This window comes from Callithrix jacchus, chromosome 22 (assembly GCF_049354715.1).
Source record: "Callithrix jacchus isolate 240 chromosome 22, calJac240_pri, whole genome shotgun sequence".
NCBI classification, from domain to species: Eukaryota; Metazoa; Chordata; class Mammalia; order Primates; family Cebidae; genus Callithrix; species Callithrix jacchus.
In genome coordinates, this window is record NC_133523.1 from 5771092 (window position 1) to 5785735 (window position 14644).

A 14644-nucleotide genomic window follows, 5' to 3' on the forward strand; every position below is an offset into this window, starting at 1 on the left:
TAGAAATTAATAAAACAGACAGAAGTTCCTCCCCTTACTGAGCAGACATTTTAACAAGAGGACAGTAACGTAAAATAAATATGTAAAACTTATGGTGTGTTAAATAGGAATAAATGCTAAGCAGAGAGAGAAAGCGGGGAAGGAGCTGAGAGCACCCATTTGCAAGTGGGTAGCCTAGTGACATTTGAGAAAAGGCCTGAAAAAAGTCAGGGAGGCAGCCCTCCAAATACCTGGGCAAGGAGCTTCCGGGGCCAGCTGGGTGGAATTATAGTGAGGGGAAGGGATCTAGGTTTGTGACGAGGTCAAAGGAGCATTAGGCTTGGTGGGAAGCAGAAACGGGGTGACTGGCTTTTGCTCCGGGTGAGATGGGAACCATCAGAGGGTTTCAACCTGAGGAATGTAAAGTAAGACTTAACACGACACCCCCTGCCCCTGCGACAGGCCTCATCTGGCTGCTGGGCTGAGGATAGACTGCTGAGCACCCGTGGTGGAATCCTCTGGGCTTCTAGCTTGGACCAGAGGGGCTGGCAGCGGAGGTGGCAAGGCATGGTCAGGTTGTGGGTAACTACTGAAGGTGGAGTCAGCAGGATTTCCTGGTGACTTGGGAGAGAGTAGTCAAGGACAGTGTCTAGGTTTGGCCTGAATAATGGGGAGAACTGAGTTGATATTTACTAAGGAGTTGGGGGGTGCTTTGGGAGGAGTAGATTTGGAGGGACTATGACAGGCTCAGCTTGGCCACCTTGAGGTTAAGGGGCTTATCAGAATCCACGTGGATGTGCCCAGCAGGCAGCTGGATAGACGTTTCCTGCAGAAAGTATCCAGTCTGGAGCTCCCCAGGCTCCAGTTCCCTCTAGACCTGTCAGGGTCTCTCTCTGGACCTTTCCCTACTCTTCCTTCACCAACGCTTACCCCTTTCACCCCCTTCATTCTGGGTCTTCCGCTGTATTTCTTTCCTATGAGAATTCCTTTGCTGATCTTAGAGTTTCCAAGAAGCAAGTAGGTGGTTTTCAGTTTTCTCTCTAATTCCCAGCATATATTCCATCAGCCTGCCCCTCCATCCATCCATCCAACCATCCAAAAAAATAAGACCTTTCACTATGCCAGGCATATGTCTGCACGAGAGAACATTAGAACATGACCAGCAGAGGAGCTAATTGTCATTTAAATTCTAGAGAGGGAGTGAAAACATCTTTTAAAAAAAATACATAAGCCCACAAATACTGAAATCCAGTAAACTCTGAAAACTGGAAGTTTTTTTGCAAATTTGGCATGAACTCATTTGGTGACAAAAGCTGGCCTGGACTGCCATGAGGTTACTTATGGTCCTTCTCATCTGCACTTCGTGTGAATATTCATGTAGTTCAGTGCAGAAATACGGCTGTGTTTAGCGGGAGTGCCCTGGACTCGTTTCAGATATGGGACCACAGACTTGCATTCTCTCCCCTCTAGTTTAATGAGTGTCCTGACAAGCAAGATGAAAACGTCCCTTTGCTTTTCGAAAGTTTTATATTTTACAAGTAAGTGAGTATGTATATGGGAGCATACTGTTTCAATGTCTGTAAATATTTAAATATATTTGTTTTATATTTAAAATGTATTTATATTATGATTAAATTTTATATTCAAATATATAAATATTTTAAGATAAAATACATAAATATATTTTATATCCGTTTTAATATTTTAATATGTATTTCAAAATATTTAAATATCTATGTTTACTTATTTTATTGTTATTATTATTTTTTGGAGATGGAGTTTTGCTCTTATTGCCCAGGCTGGTGCAATGGCAAAATCTTGGCTCACTGCAACCTCCACCTCCTGGGTTCAAGCAATTCTCCTGCCTCAGCCTCACAAGTAGCTAGGACTACAGGTATGCCACCACACCCAGCTAATTTTTGTATTTTTAGTAGACACGAGGTTTCTCCATGTCGGTCAGACTGGTCTTGAACTCCTGACCTCAGGTGATCTACCCGCCTTGGCCTCCCAAAGTGCTGGGATTACAGGAATGAGCCACAGTGCCCAGCCAAAATATTTAAATATTTAATAAATAGCTATCAACTTTAGAAATAAATATATACTCTAAGATATGGTTTATTCTGGCCCCGGAAGTTTACGAGCAAAATAATCACTAGCTACCATAAAAATCCACAGGCTGAGAGGCCAGGTACAGTGGCTTACGCCTGTAATCCCAGCTACTCAGGAGGCTGACACAGGAGAATCGCTTAAGGCTGGGAGGCAGATGTTGCGGTGAGCTGAGATTGCACCACTGCCCTGCGGCCCAGCCTGGGTGACAGAGTGAGACCCTGTCTCAAAAACAAAACAAACCAACAAAAAAATCCACAAGTACATTTAAAATTTTGACTCCATTATAATATTAAAGTTAAGCTAATTTAATATTTAATTATAACTCTCACGTAAAACTAAACAATTAGATCTAAGGAATAAGACCCAGATAAATGATTCTTCAGCACCTCCATATGTGGTGAGAACCATCCTTAACAGTACTTCAGTAATGAACAGTGTTGAAAGATGAGCAATATCCTCACATATACATTGAGGTAACGTGTGCCCTTTATGCAGAAGGTATCAAGTGATCTCAAATAACTTGTCCTGTTACTGAGGTAATTAATAACTCTGTCTCTCTCTTCTCAGATTCAGTGGTTTATAAGAATGAACCTAAAGAACTAAAATAATTGAGCATTGCTTTCCCTGCAGGCGCAAACTATTTCAGAACCCGTTCCGGACCCAAGTCTGAGGAACTGTCACAAAATCACAGAAACAGCGAACTTTCCCATCATACACGGTAAGTTCCCTTCCATACCACAGTTGATGAAAAAGCACTAGTGATTCAAGAACTTAAATTCTTTTCATAGGGAGGTTACTGGGAGCTCTTCTCTGGTCACAATAGGTGAGTTGCCATTTCTAAGGTTATTTTACAATCAGTTCAAGTCTTTAAACTAGAGCAGGACAAAGTACAGATGCCCCTTTCCTCCTTATCCAGAAGGACAGGAGGTACGGATCTTTCCATAAGGAAACAATGTTTGAGGGCATGACATAAAAAGATAAAATGCAGCCGGGCGCGGTGGCTCAAGCCTGTAATCCCAGCACTTTGGGAGGCCGAGGCGGGTGGATCATGAGGTCAAGAGATCGAGACCATCCTGGTCAACATGGTGAAACCCCGTCTCTACTAAAGATACAAAAAATTAGCTGGGCATGGTGGCGCGTGCCTGTAATCCCAGCTACTCAGGAGGCTGAGGCAGGAGAATTGCCTGAACCCAGGAGGTGGAGGTTGCGGTGAGCCGAGATCGCGCCATTGCACTCCAGCCTGGGTAACAAGAGCAAAACTCTGCCAAAAAAAAAAAAAAGATAAAAGATAAAATACATGTCAATGATATGTACATGAAAAAATATTTTTGGCCGGGCGCGGTGGCTCACTCCTGTAATCCCAGCACTTTGGGAGGCCAAGGCGGGTGGATCACGAGGTCAAGAGATCGACACCATCCTGGTCAACAAGGTGAAACCCCGTCTCTATTAAAAATACAAAAATTAGCTGGGCATGGTGGTGCGCACCTATAGTCCCAGCTACTCGGGAGGCTGAGGCAGGAGAACTGCCTGAATCCAGGAGGCAGAGGTTGCAGTGAGCTGAGATTGCACCATTGCACTCCAGCCTGGGTAACAAGAGCAAAACTCCGTCTCAAATAAAAACAAACCAAAAAAAAAAATTTTTTTTTAAGTATTTGTTGTTGCTTTGTGTCCTTATTACTACCGTTCCTTTGTTGGGGGGACTCTTAGTTGAAACAGAGAATGAAGCGCGTACAAGGTTTGATGCTTTGGATCTGCAGAGATGAAGCTGGCTGAGAGGGAAAGAACTCAAAGCCTGCACTGGTCATTTACAGCACAAAGCAGGAAAACGATTGCGAGGAGGCGCAAGACTAACAACACCCCAATCCTCATTCTACGAATGAGGCCTGGGGGGGAGGCGGGGATAAGGCAGCCCGCCCTGGGTCTGGCTCTCCATCCGGCCTTCTCCCTCCCCCATTCCTGCGGCACAAATAGGACTTTAAAATAGGAAGACTGCCGGGCGCGGTGGCTCACGCCTGTAATCCCAGCACTTTGGGAGGCCGAGGCGGGTGGATCACGAGGTCAAGAGATCGAGACCATCTTGGTCAACATGGTGAAACCCCGCCTCCACTAAAAATACAAAAAAAATTAGCTGGGCATGGTGGCGCGTGCCTGTAATTCCAGCTACTCAGGAGGCTGAGGCAGGAGAATTGCCTGAACCCAGGAGGCGGAGGTTGCGGTGAGCCGAGATCGCGCCATTGCACTCCAGCCTGGGTAACAAGAGCGAAGCTCTGTCTCAAAAAATAAATAAACAAATAAGAAGGATGAACCGCGCCGGCAGCCGCCAGAATGGCCAGGGCGCTTGGGGCTCCCGGGGGCCCTTGAAATAGCCACTAGGATCGGGAAACCCAACTTCCCAGCCGAGCAGCGAGGAAAACCAACAGGAACGGAGCCTGAGGCTGGTGGCGGGGGAGCGCGGTGGCTTCTCGGAGGAAAGGGAAATGAAATAAATGAGTATTTGGGGAGCGAGTGAGTGAGTGAGGGTGTGTGTGCGTGTGTGCGCGCGCACACGTGCGCGCACGCTGGGGGAGCAGGGGGTGGAGTTTAAATCCACAAACACACGCATTCGCACAACCTCGGGAGAAAATGCCACCGAGGAGTTTAGATTTTTTAACAAAATAATAAATCGAAAAGAAAAAAAGTTTTACTTGCGTTGGTGAAACTTTTCTTCTTTCCAGATGTCCTAAGTCGGGAGCTGCGGACGGACGTGCGGAGGGGATTCCCGGGGGGAGGGCACGAAAGGACTGGCGGACGGACGAACCCCCAAACTCAGGAATGTAGGGTCACAGGGAGAAGGGGAAGGGGTGTCCGAGGAGCTCTGAACCCGAGGATTTGGGGTAAAAAGGTGAGAAATGGTTCCCGGGGAAGCTCACTCGGGGAGTTTGGGATGAAAGGGTGAGAAGGAGTTTGGGATGAAAGAGTGAGAAGGGCAGGAGGGGTTCGCCCCAGGACAAACTCACCAGCTTTTAGTTAAGGAATGAGAAAAGCGTTCCAGGGGTGCCCCCAAATTCAGTATGTCTGGGAGTCTATTAAAAAGGGGTTTCCCGGGACAAGTCAAATCTAGGAATTTGGGGTAAAGATGAGAAGGGAGTCTTCGAGATCCCCCCAATGCAAGGAGTTTGCGGCTAAGAGTGACAGAAGGGCTCTGGAGTCACCCCAATTTCGGAGGTTTAGGGAATAAAGTAAGAAGAGAGCCCAGGTGCCCCCAATTCAGGGAGTTGAAGGGTATGAGTAAAAGAAGGGTCCCCAGATGCCCCCAACTCAGAGGTCTCGGGAGTAAAAATGAGAAGACGGTCCCCAGGTGCCCCTAATTCAGAGATTTTGAGCGTATGAGTAAAAGAGGGGTCCCCGGGTGCCCCTAACAGAGATCTGGGGAGCAAAAGTGAGAAGAGGACCCCCCCAGTGCCCCCAATTCAGGGAGTTTGAAGAGTCTGAGAGACGTTCCCGGGGCGCCCCCAACTCAGCGAGTTTGAGGGTAAGCAAAGAAAGCGGTCCCCGGACGCGCCAACCTCAGGAAGTTTTGTAGAAAGTGAGGCGACGGCGCCGCACTTCCCCCGCGTTCGGTCAAGAAGGAAAGTGGGAGCGTCGCCAGGGTCCCCCCAAACTCTGCCGCGAGCGCGGGACCGGGTGGTGGAGGCTGGTCCCGCGGGCGCGTCCCCGGACGTTTGGGGTGAGCGGCGGGGACGTGCTGCCCGCCCCCCGGTCCCCCGAGCCTGGTCCCCGCCGTCCCCCGCACTCGCCGGCCGGGCCGGTCGCATTGGTCACCTGGAGTTCGGGCCGGGAGTTCGGGCAGCAGCTCCCGCGGCGGCGGCAGCGGCTGCTGCGTGTTGGTCCCCGTTGGTAAGTAACAGTCTCCACGGCTACAGTCTCTATGGCGGCGGCGGTGGCGGCTGCGGCCGCTCCTCCTCCGGCTCCCGCCGCCCGCCAGCCTCGCGCCGCCTGCCCGCCCGACGGGGCGGAGCGTTGTTACCGGCAACGGTTACCAGGCTCCGCGCCCCGCCTCCCTAACGGCCCGCCCACGCCCGCCTCCAACGGGCCCGAAGAAGGCGTGGCACGAGACCCTACGGCGTCCCACTGGCTGTCTGCGGAGTCTGTCAGAAAAAGGGGGCGGTTCCCGCTGTAAAAGAGGGCGTGGTGCGGCCAATCGCCGCTGAGGGGGGCGGGTCTTGGCGGGAGGCGCGCGCGGCTTGGAGGGTTGGCGAACGGTAGGAGCGCGCGGGGCCGGGGGTTGGTGGCGGGTTTTCGGAAAGTTTAGTTTTAGGGGACCCAGAGGACTTCGTTTACTCCACAGGAGAAATATGGAACATGTGGGGACAGTCTGATCAGGGGTCAGCAAACTCTGGCCCGCGGCCTGTTTTTCACCGCCCACCAGCTGAAAATTTAAATATATATATTTTTTTACATGTTTAAAAGAAACAAATCTATCAAAAGGAGGTTTTGTGAAATGTGAACTTGATAGGAGACAACTTTATCGTATTGGGTCCAGTAATTTGAACCAGTTTAAAAGTTGGCAAACTGTGGCGTGTGGGTCAGATTCTGCCTGCTTGGGTTTGTAAATAAAGTTTTATTGGAACACAGCCACGCCCATTTTTGGGAACAGTTTGGAAGGCTGCTTTGACAGCACAGGGGCGGAGTGGAGTAGTTGCACAAAGACGGCCTGTCCCACGCAAAGCCTAAGATATTTACTATAGGGTTCTTTACAGAAAATGCTTGCCAAACTCACCACCCTCCTCTCAAGCTGGTAGATTTCAGCTATGAGTAGGACTGAAACAGACAGACCCTCATAGAGCTTTTATTCTAGTGAGGGAACAGAGACAGCAAACAGAATAAAGAAGTAAACTTATATAGTTATTGGAGACAAGGGGCTAGCACAATAGGAGAAAAAAGTTGGTACTTTTTTCAAACTTTTTGAAATCAAGGCAGGAGATTAGGCTTCAGCCCTCATTCATTCAATAAAAAAATCATATTAGAGAGTGCTGATTAAATTGTTATGTGCCAGAAAGTGATCTAAGCATTTTTAAAATATGCAAACTCCTTAAATATTACAATCACATCTTTAGAAAGATGCTAGGCATTATCCCCGTTTTTTGGCTTTTTCTTTTTTTGAAACAGAATCTCGTTGTGTCACCCAGGCTGGAGTCCAGTGGCACAATCTCAGTTCACTGCAACCTCTGCCTCTCAGATTCAAGCGATTCTGCTGCCTCAGCCTCCTGAGTAGTTGGGATTACAGGCGCATGCCACCACGCTAGCTAACTTTTGTATTTTTAGTAGAGAGGAGGTTTCACCATGTTGGGCAGGCTGGTCTCGAACTCCTGACCTCAAGTGATTCGCCGGCCTCAGCCTCCCAAAGTGCTGGGAATACAGGTGTGAGCCACCATGCCCTACCTATCCCCATTTTTCAGATCAGGAAACTGAGGCCCAGAAAGAATGAGTGAATTTGCCCAGTGTCAAACAGCTTGTGATGGATCAGAACCCTAGTAGTCTAGTGCCAAAGTCCATGCTCTTGATGGGGGGGTTCTCAAACATTTTGACCACAGCATACAACAGGAAATACATTTTACCTAGGGGCTCAGTCCACACAAACACATCTGTAACTAAAACAAATGATACTGTAACTGAGGTACCATGAAATGATACATGTAATGATAAAGTATCATTTAAAGTAACAAAATTATACTTTAATGCACTGATACTTCCTGTTCTGTTTCATGTTAATTAAAATGTTGACCGTAATTTGCTAAATTGATTTCATCGTCTTCTAATGGGATTTTTTTTTTTTTTTTTTTTTTTTTGGAGGCAGAGTCTCTGTTACCTAGGCTGGAATGCAGTGGCATGATCTCGGCTCACTGCAACCTCTGCTTCCTGGGTTCAAGCAATTCTCCTGTCTCAAACTCCAGAGTAGCTGGGATTACAGGTGCCTGCCACCACACCTGGCTAATTTTTGTATTTTTAGTAAAGATGGGGTTTCACCATGTTGGCCAGGCTGGTCTCAAACTCCTGACCTCAGGTGATTCACCCACCTTGCCCTCCCAAAGTGCTAGGATTACAGGCATAAGCCACCATGCCCAGTTATGTGACAGAATCTTAAGCTTAAATGGTCTACGGTAATCAGTCTCTTTCATTCAATTATTAATTTAGTCAAAAATATTTATTGAGGTCCAAGTGCAGAGGCTCATACAGAAGCATAGTTTGAGGCCAGGAGTTCAAGACCAGCCTGGGCAACATAGTGAGACCTTATCTCTACAAAACTAAAATAAAATAATAAATTAATAGCCAGACACAATGGTGCACACCTATAGTCCCAGCTGCTCAGGAAGCTGAAGTGGGAGAATGGCTTGAGCCCAGGAGTTTGAACCTGCGGTGAGCTATGATTGTGCCACTGAACTCCAGCCTGGTAGACAGAGCAAGACCCTGTCTCTAAAAAATAATAACAATATATATATTACATGTATGTAATAGATAGATAGATAGAGCCTATATTTGCTAGGTGCTAGGGACACAGGTGTAAATAAAATAGATAAAATTCTCACGCCTGTAGAAAAAGTGATACAGTAGTGAGTTGGTGGGAGAAGTGGGTGAGTGGGGCTTTTCTTAGATAGAGCAGCCAGAGTTGATCTCCCTGGGATGTCCAACAATCCTGCTTGGCCCAAGACTGAGGGGTTTCCCAGGACATGGGAATTTCAGCGCTAAAACCGGGAAATTCTCAAAGTGGGAGGAGCTGGTCACCCTGGGTCTCTCTCTGAGGAACTGACATCTGAACCAAGGTTGAAAAAACGAGGAACAAAGGAAGACAGTTTGGAATTTGAAATCCCTAGGGTGAAAGCTGATGCAGAAGACACCAAAAGCAGGTCCTTGGGCATGGCTGTAGCCAACTGAAAGGGGAAGGGCAGTGAGTGGGTGGGGAGAGTGAGTCAGGGGATGATGGCGATCATTTTCTTGGAGGCCACAGAGGAGTCCCAATCGGACTGGGAAACCAGAGGAGGGGCCTTTTTTTTTTTGAGAGGGAGTCTAGCTCTGTAACCCACGCTGGACTGCAGTGGCTGATCTCGGCTCACTGCACCCTCTGCCTGCCAGGTTCAGCAATCCTCCTGCCTCAGCCACCTGAGTAGCTGGGACTACAGGTGCCTGCCACCACACGCAGCTAGTTTTTTGTATTTTTAGTACAGACAGGGTTTCTACAAACTGACCACGCTGCTCTCAAACTCCTGACCTTGTGATCCACCCACCTTGGCTTCCCAAAGTGCTAGGATTACAGGTGTGAGCCACTGCACCCAGCTTTTTTTTTTTTTTTTTTTTTTTTTTGAGACAGAGTCTTACTCTGTCACCCAGGCCCAGGCTGGAGTGCAGTGGTGCAATCTTGGCTCACTGCACCCTCTACCTCCCAGGTTCAAGGGAGTCTCCTGCCTCAATTTACCCCACTCCACCCTGAGTAGCTGGGATTACAAGCGTACACCACCACGCCTGGCTAGCTTTTGTATTTTTAGTAGAGTTGGCCAGGCTGGTCTCAGGCTCCTGACCTCAAGCTATCCACCTGCCTCAGCCTCCCAAAGTGCTGGGATTATAGGCATGAGCCACCGGGCCCTGCCCCATGTAAGGTTTTAAGCAGCAGAGTGTGCAGGGGGCAAGGCAGGGCGGGGCGGGGGTAGTGGGTGGATGTAATCCGATCTGTGATTTATTTTATTTTGTTCATTAATTTTTTTTTTTTTTTTTTGAGACAGAGTTTCGCTCTTGTTACCCAGGCTGGAGTGCAATGGCGCGATCTCGGCTCACTGCAACCTCCGCCTCCTGGGTTCAGGCAATTCTCCTGCCTCAGCCTCCTGAGTACCTGGGATTACAGGCACGCGCCACCATGCCCAGCTAATTTTTTGTATTTTTAGTAGAGACGGGGTTTCACCATGTTGACCAGGATGGTCTCGATCTCTTGACCTTGTGATCCACCCACCTCGGCCTCCCAAAGTGCTGGGATTACAGGCATGAGCCACCGCGCCTGGCTTGTTCATTAATTTTTAAGAGACTCTTACTCTATCACCCAGGATGGAGTGAAGTGACACAATCATAGCTCACTGCACCCTCAGACCCTTGGGTTCAAGGGATTCTCCCATCTCAGTTGCCCAAGTACCTAGGACTACAGGCATGTGCCACCATGACTGGCTAATTAAAAGAATTTTTGTTAGACCGGGTGCGGTGACTCACGCCTATAATCCCAGCACTTTGGGAGGCCAAGGCGGGTGGATCACGAGGTCAAGAGATCGAGACCATCCTGGTCAACAAGGTGAAACCCTGTCTCTACTAAAAATACAAAAAATTAGCTCGGCATGGTGGCGCGTGCCTGTAATCCAAGCTACTCAGGAGGCTGAGGCAGGAGAATTGCCTGAACCCAGGAGGTGGAGGTTGCGGTGAGCCGAGATCGCGCCATTGCACTCCAGCCTGGGTAACAAGAGCGAAACTCCGTCTCAAAAAAAAAAAAAAAAATTTGTTTTGTAGAGACAGGGTCTTGAACTCCTGGCCTCAAGTGATCGTCCTTCCTTGGCTTCCCAGAGTCCCGGGGCTACAGAGATGAGCCGCCATGCCTAGTCTTAACTATGATTCTAAAAGTTCAGTTGAGGCCAGGATCAGATTGTAATCCTGTTTTGGGGGTAAACCCCCCAAGTGCTGAGGCAAGGATCTGAAGCCTCAGCCTGTTCCCATATGAATATTAAATCAGAAAAGAATTAGAAATGTAAGCACATAGTTATTCCTATATATAATGATTTATTCACATATAATCATAATGTTATATATACTCAATATAACGTTTTAATTTTACTAATGATTATTGGGTTATGGAGCATGGAACTGGGGTGACATCGTGAACAAAGTGATCCTAAGGCAAGACGCTCTAAGCCCTCTGTCACGCCCGCATAGGACTGCTGGAGGGCGCCCCGGCTGTGCTGTACGGCAGCGCCAGCACTGGGAAAGCGCCTGCTGTTTAGCCAGCTAGGGGAGATGTCCCAAATGGCCGAGACGTGTCCTTCCTGGGGGAGTGAGGAGAAAACTCCACTCCTCCAAGTTCTTGCGGTGGGCCTGACGGCTGTCAGGGAGGCCCACAGACATCCGGGGGCTTAAATGTCTCTGTGGTGCTCTGCTTCAGCGGTCACGTTCCGTGTCTACTCCCAGGTTCCGCTTCTGCACCTGGTTCCTCTTTTTCTTAGAAGATAGGAATTAGTAACAGTAACATAAATCTTTGTGTCCTTGATATTTTTGACAAGTATGTAAAGAGCGCTGACGCATTAAGTTTTCTCCTCGCCTTGGCTACTTGGAAGTCCTGGACCCCGATCTCCAAGGCACGTGATTTACTTGACCCTATCACTGACCACCAGTGCTTTGCCCACCTACCCGGCTCCCTGCTTTGTACTTAGTCACTAAGTCAGAATGTCCATGCCCTCGGGGCCACTGCTGGACTCCATGCTTTGGCTGGCAGTGGACCCCTGGGCCCAAACTCTGTTTTCTTTTTCTCAGTGTCTTGTCTTTTATTTCCACAGTTTCTCATCTCCATGCCTGTAGAGAGGGGATCACAGGACCCTGTACGGCTGGACCCTACATAATCCCAGCACTTTGGGAAGCCAAGGAGAGTGGATTACCTGAGGTCAGCCTGGCAACATGGTGAAACCTGGTCTATACTGAAAATGCAAAAATAATCTGGGCATGGTAGCAGGCGCCTGTAGTCCCAGCTACTCGGGAGACTGAGGCAGGAGAATAGCTTGAACCTGGGAGGCAGAGGTTGCAGTGAGCCAAGATCATGCCACTGCACTCCCCCCTGAGCAACAGAGAGAGACTCCATCTCAAAAAATAGAAATAAATATAAAAATAGGCCAGGTGCAGTGGCTCATGCCTCTAATCCCAGCACTTTGGGAGTCTGATGCAGGTGGATCACCTGAGGTTGGGAGTTCGATACCACCCTGACCAACATGGACAAACCCCTTCTCTACTAAAAATACAAAATTAGCCAGGCGCGGTGGCTCACGCCTATAATCCCAGCACTTTGGGAGGCCAAGGCGGGTGGATCACGAGGTCAAGAGATCAAGACCATCCTGGTCAACATGGTGAAACCCCGTCTCTACTAAAAATACAAAAATTAGCTGGGCATGGTGGCATGTGCCTGTAATCCCAGCTACTCGAGAGCCTAAGGCAGGAGAATTGCCTGAACCCAGGAGGCAGAGGTTGCGGTGAGCCGAGATCGTGCCATTGCACTCCAGTCTGGGTAACAACAGCGAAACTCCGTCTCAAAAAAAAGAAAAAGAAAATACAAAATTAGCCAGGCATAGTGGTGCATGCCTGTAATCCCAGCTACTCGGGAGGCTGAGGCGGGAGCATCGCTTGAACCCAGGAGGCGGAGGTTGCGGTGAGCTGAGATGGTGCCATTGCACTCCAGCCCGGGCGACAAGAGCGAAACTCCGTCTTAAAAATAAATGAATGATTACAAAAGCTCAGTTGAGTCACCTCATGAGGAACAGATCGTAGGAGACAAAGTGACAGCGAACCGAGGAGTCTGTCCCACTGCTTCTGGGTGAGAAAGTATGGTGGCTTGGTTTAGGTGCCTGGTGGTGGAGGTGGACGTGAGTGGGTGGACTGGGGGCACATATGGAAGAAGACTCCAGTGGACTAGACGTGGGGAGTGAGGGATAATGATTTTGGGTGCAACAAGAGGTGCCTTGCAGCCGCTCCGTATGCTCCGTTCTGCTAGAACGCTTCTCTTGGAAATGTGAACTAGTCCCAAAATGGTGGCTACGATAGGAAACAATGTGAACGTAATGTGGGTTTTGCCTTCCTTATGCACGATTTTGTCTGCAGGAAACACTAGGTACATAGAAAACTGCACCTGCCTGGACCAAATCACGCGGGACTGCACGAAATAAGCAGAAGCACACGTCTGAGATACCTGCCAGCACCTCAGTTTCCCGGGAATCACGAGCCACATCTATCTACACCGCGCATTACAGCTTCCCCCATGGCAGATAACTTTTCTACCTTTTCACAGTGACTCACAAGCTGCAATCCTCCAACAGCCACTTCCTCAAGCGAACTTCAGTCCTCCTTCATGGCAATGTGTCATTTTTACGATACTATTCATGTATTTCTTAACCATCTAAGATGTGTAAAACTCTTCAATCTCGAAGAAGAAATCAGGAGGGAAACTGAAAAAACACATTCAGGGCCAGGTGTGGTGGCTCATGCCTGTCACGCCAGCACGTCAGGAGGCTGAGGCAGGGGATCACCTGAGGCCCGGAGTTTAAGACAAACCTGGCCAACATGGTGAAACCCCATCTCTACTAAAAATGCCAAAACTAACTAGGTGTGGAGACCTGTAATCCCAGCTACTCGGGAGGCTGAGGCAGGAGAATCACTTGAACCTGGGAAGCAGAGGTTGCAATGAGCCAAGATCACGCCATTGCACTCTAGCCTGGGCAACAGAGTCCATTTTAAAAAAGAAAAAGGGCTGGGCGCGATGGCTCACGCCTGTAATCCTAGCAGTTTGGGAGGCCGAGGTGGGTGGATCACCTGAGGTCAGGAGTTCAAGACCAGCCTGGCCATCATGGTGAAACCCCATCTTTAAAAAAAAAAAAAAAAAATTAAAAAAGAAAAATATATTGAAGAGAATAAAATTAAAACACAACCTACCAAGGTTTGTGGAGGCAGCTAATGCAGAGGGAAATGTGTAACTGTAGACACCTATGTTAATAAAGAAGGATCTCAAATCAACAACCTACCATCTGAAGAAACTGAGAAAACAGAGGAAACTAAACCCAAAGCCAGCACAAGCAGGTAAATAATAAAGATATGGGAAGAAACAAATGAAATAGAGAGTTAAAAATTGGGGTTGGCCTCAGTGGCTCATGCTTGTAATCCCAGAACTTTGGGAGGCCAAGGTGGGTGGATCATGAGGTCAGGAGATTGAGAGCAGCCTGGCCAACACAGTGAAACCCTGTCTCTACTAAAAATACAAAAAAATTAGCTGGGCGTGGAGGAGGGCACCTATAATTCCAGCTACTCAGGAGGCTGAGGCAGAAGAATCGCTTGAACCCAGGAGGCGGAGGTTACAGTGAGCCAAGATGGAGCCATTGCACTCCAGCATGGGCAATAGAGCTAGACTCCATTTCAAAAAAGGAAGGAAGGAAGGAAGGGAGGGAGGGAGGGAGGGAGGGAGGGAAGGAAGGAAGGAGGGAAGGAAGGAAGGAGAGAGAAAGAAGAAGGAAAGAGAGAGAAAAAGAAAAAGAAATCAGCAGAATCAACAAAACCACAAGTCAGTTTTTTTAAAAGATCAACAAAATTGGCAAACTTCTAATTAGCTAGGCTAGCTAAGAAAAAAGAGAGAAGACTCAGATTGCTAAAATTAGGAATGAAAGAGGAAGCATCGCTAACCATCTTACAGAAATAAAAAGAAAAAAGAAGTAATACTATGAACAATTGTATGCCAACAAAGTAGATAAACTAAATGAAACCTAGTAACCAAAAGTAACCTAAATGAAATGGACAAATTCCT

At 48.2% G+C, this 14644-nt stretch overlaps 1 protein-coding gene across 33 annotated transcripts in view; it reads right to left on the minus strand.

The window, feature by feature from the left end:
* The window catches only part of RFX2 (regulatory factor X2), a 208254-nt gene that overhangs the window by 119746 nt on the left and 73864 nt on the right, over positions 1 to 14644 (minus strand). For 30 of the 33 annotated variants that reach the window (XR_013531020.1, XM_035286217.3, XM_035286212.3 and 27 more), the window contains exon 1: positions 5890 to 5970. The exons of 2 other annotated variants lie outside the window; for them this stretch is intronic. The gene's annotated coding sequence lies outside the window, so the exon portion shown is untranslated. One more of the 33 variants, XM_078360305.1, reaches the window with a different exon arrangement.